The sequence below is a fragment of the Enhydra lutris genome, unplaced genomic scaffold (assembly GCF_002288905.1).
Source record: "Enhydra lutris kenyoni isolate GAN:26980312 unplaced genomic scaffold, ASM228890v2 scaffoldscaffold31, whole genome shotgun sequence".
NCBI classification, from domain to species: Eukaryota; Metazoa; Chordata; class Mammalia; order Carnivora; family Mustelidae; genus Enhydra; species Enhydra lutris.
The window spans coordinates 17,848,007-17,851,935 of NW_019154115.1; positions in this window are offsets into that span (position 1 = coordinate 17,848,007).

The window sequence follows — 3,929 nt, forward strand, 5'->3', positions numbered from 1 at the left end:
GCAGGCGCGTCGGGCTAGAAGACGGTGCGCGTGCTCGGCCGGAGGGGCGGGGCCGGAAAGGAGGGCTGATGGGCGGGGTCTGCTGGCGACTGGAGGAGAAACCTGTGTGGTTGGACGCGTGTCCCACCTGTGTTGGAGCTCCTGTAGGAATTGGCTGGCTCTAGCGTCCCCGTGATTTTATTGCATTTGTTTGCACGATTTAACCAATCTCCCCAAAAGAACTCTTTTGGGAGCAAATCCTGTGTTTTCAGACAGTGAAATCTCATTTATTACGTAGTTATGATAATATTTACCGAGTATTTACTGTATGCCTTGCTTTGGCTAGGCATTTTATATCCATTATTTCGGTTAATCCTCATATCAAGCATGCAAAGTAGATATTATCACAGCCATTTTACTGAAGAGAATCCGAGGCTCAATGAAGTGAAGGGGATTACCTACCTAAGCTCCTGACACCTAGTTCATGTTGCTCCAAAGTCTGTGATCCTTACCATTTGGTCTTCATGGCAATCCTCATGTACTAGGCAAGTCGAAGTCCCCATTTTGCACTAGAGGAAACTGAGGCTCAGTTACTTGCTTGCAGTCATTCTGATGAATCTAAGGCCCCACTCTTGCCCCTGTGGTTTCCCTCCCACACAAAGGGTTACCATAGGGGAAATTTTCAGGGGGAAAAAGCAAGGGAAGCTGCCCCAGAAGAACTGTAAGGAAATTTAGTGCTTGGATTCTGCATTCCAGAGGCCCATACAGTGGCCCTCTCGTGTATGATCACACATCTTGTGTATGGCTATAGAGTGGAGACTGGATTTCCTTTCTATTCTTACTCTTAACCACATTTCCCCATCACACAGTCTTAGACCCCCGTGGCCCTGGATCAGTCCTTCTTCCCAAATTATGAGCTCTGCCCATCCCTGCTTCTGTGCCTTTGCTTGTTGTTCTTTCTTTTTTTTTTTTTATTTTAAAGATGTATTTATTTTTATATTAGAGAGAGAACACATGAACAGGGGGTGGGGTAGAAGGAGAGAGAGAATCTCAAGCAGACTCTGAGCCCATCACAGGGCCTGACATGGGCACAGCTTGATCCCAACACCCAGAGATCATGACCTGAGCCGAAACCAGAGTCAGATGCTTAACCCACTGAGCCTCCCAGGCACCCCTGCTTGCAGTTCTTTCTAGACTGCCTTCCTCATATCACTTACCTTAATGACATCCATTCTTCAATGCCAAGTTCAGATATCTTCCCAGAAGCCTCGAGCTCTTGCCTGGATGAATTTAATGTGTTTCTCCATGCGGTGCCTCCTTAATGCTCCGTGGGAACTACTGCTTCTCACACAATTTGGAATTATTCAAGCAAGCTGTCTGATTATGCATCGACATTGACAAATTCACCTGTGTGTTGAAAAGAGAGAGGCAAGGAGGAAGTGAGAGACTGTATTTTCAGTGCTTCTGCTCATCTAATCATATAGGAAGAGGAGCAGATGAGACCTCGGACCTTCCATGCTTCCAATCAAGTTTTGTTCCAATATCTTCTGTAGTAAGTGGAATAGGATTCTAACATATTTGTTTATTTATTTTAAATATTTTATTTATTTATTTGAGAGAGACAGAGAGCACACACAGAGGGAGAGGGAGAGAGAGAAGCAGACTCCCTACTGAGTACGGAGCCCGACACAGGGCTCCATCCTAGGACGCTGGGATCATGACCTGAGCTGAAGGCAGACACTTAACCGACTGAACCACCCAGGCATCCCTGATTCTAAAATATTTGAAAATGGTAATTTTCCATACAACACAACTTATAAATGCAACCCAAACAGTCATTTGAGTTTCCACCCTAGAATCTGGCCACTGTCTAAAGTGTGACTCTTTACGTTTGTGTTTATGTCATTTCGCTCCTTGAGTTAGCCTGTATTATACTACATTTGATTTATTTTCAGCAGTCCGAGGGTCTCCACAACTAGCCCAACTCCCCAGAACTGCTGGAGCTGCTCGCAGGGCCCTTTGCCAATCGTGCAGCAATTGCTTTGTCTGAGGAGCCAAAGCCAATCTGTTTCCTTTCCTCCAAAGGGTTGTCTCCTGCCACTGACATCTTATTTTCTAGGGGATGGTCTTTGATTTGCAGCACACTTCTTTTTTTAAAAAACTGAACATGATATTATTGTAACAGCTGAAGTTTTCCCAGGACACTAAAATGGAAATATTTTGGAAACTCATGGTAGTAAGTTAGGAATGTATGAGGAAGTCTACTCCCAAGCCCAGGAAAATCCATTGCTGGAGCTACTATAAAGTGTAAGGGCCTACTTAGCCAGAGAGAGCTATTTTGTTGTTTATGCAGTAAACTTAGATTGAACCTGCCCCTTCCCCGCAAGAGGAAAGCGCTTAGAAATGGAACTGGTGAGATACGGCCAAATAGCCCCCGATAACGGAGTCCAGATACAAGGACATTTCCCGCCAGGTGGAAACGTCCAATCAAGGGAAAGCGCACGTATTACCTCCCTACCCGCCAAGGACGTGTTCGGCCAGGTGGAGACGTCCAATCAGGAAAGCACCTTCCTAACCACCCAAAAATGTGGGCCCTGCCTTTTGGGCGCCAATTCTGACCAGAGTGATAGGCTAGTTCAAATAACTACTATAGGGTGAATTGTAATTCAATTGGCCACCTATGTGTGGCCAGGCTCAACCACATGGCCTTTACTCTATAAAAGTTAGTCTGTGAGGCTGGGAGGGGTCGCCTCTTTGCAAGAGACGGCCCTGGCCGGTCAGTTTGATTCTCGATGCTTGGCGCGAAATAAAGCTTTGCTTGACCTTCGCTTTGTACCGGTCTCGTCCTTTTGTCTACGGACCCTTTCAAAAGACACAGAGAAGACAAGGACACCAGCCCCTCATGGAAAGGAGTTTTAGGTCATAAATTAAGAATTTCCAGAAAGCACATCCAAGAGGACTGGGCTATACTACTACTCTGGTGCTCCACTTTCCAGAAATTTCTCTCTCCTGATGAACAGAGTATGTATGTATGCTGAATCCCTGAAACTGCTCCAGGTTCTGAATCTGGGTGACAAGACAAGAGCAGCGTTGCTCACAGAGAGCAAGCCTGCTTGGTGGTAACTGTGGCGATGTTTCAACTTCAAATACTTGGAAACTTAAGTGATGAGAATCAAGTGGAGATGTCTGGTGGAAATCTAGAATGTGGGATTGACCTTAATTTCTGGAGGGTGAGAGAGCTGATCCAGAATGAGAGGAAGCAGGAAGCATCTCCTCTCCCTGGTCCCCATCATCCCACCTTCTCCCCGAGTATGTATGTATGATTTCTGAGGAGTGCAGACACCTGCCAGAGAGTCAATAATTTCCGTGTGTGTGTGTGTGTGTGTGTGTGTGTGTGTGTGTGTGTGTGTTAGGGAGAGACAGAGAGAGAGAGAGAGAGAGAGTGAGAGTAGCCCTTTGGCGCCGAGTCAAAAAGAAGGAGCAGCAAGAACCCTGGGAAAGAGGCAGCAGGGGCACTGGGAGGAAAATGGTCAAAGTTCTGATTGGTAAAATGACCAATACCTGAATCCACAAGAATTCTGGAATGTGGTCTGGGAGACAATGCCACATGTGACTGGAGAAGGTCTACCATACACAGGTATCAGGCCATTGCCAGGGTCAGGAACCCAGCCTTAAGGCGCTGTACAGAGAAAGGTCTTTTGGGATGCAGCGCCTTTGGGAGAAGTTCCATGCACTAGCAACTTCTGCCTGTAGTTGCATCAGAAGTCCGCCAGGGGGTGCTGCTCACCAACATGTCCTGTCATTGAACGTTGATGGACAATTCACCATCTCCAGCGTCTTTTGTTCGGATTCGGCTGTCAGGGTCGTTACTGCTCTCTATGGTCTCAGAAGACGTTCTTCCTTAAGCTGTCCAGCTGCTCTGCAAAGCGGGACTGGGGCTGCAAGACCAT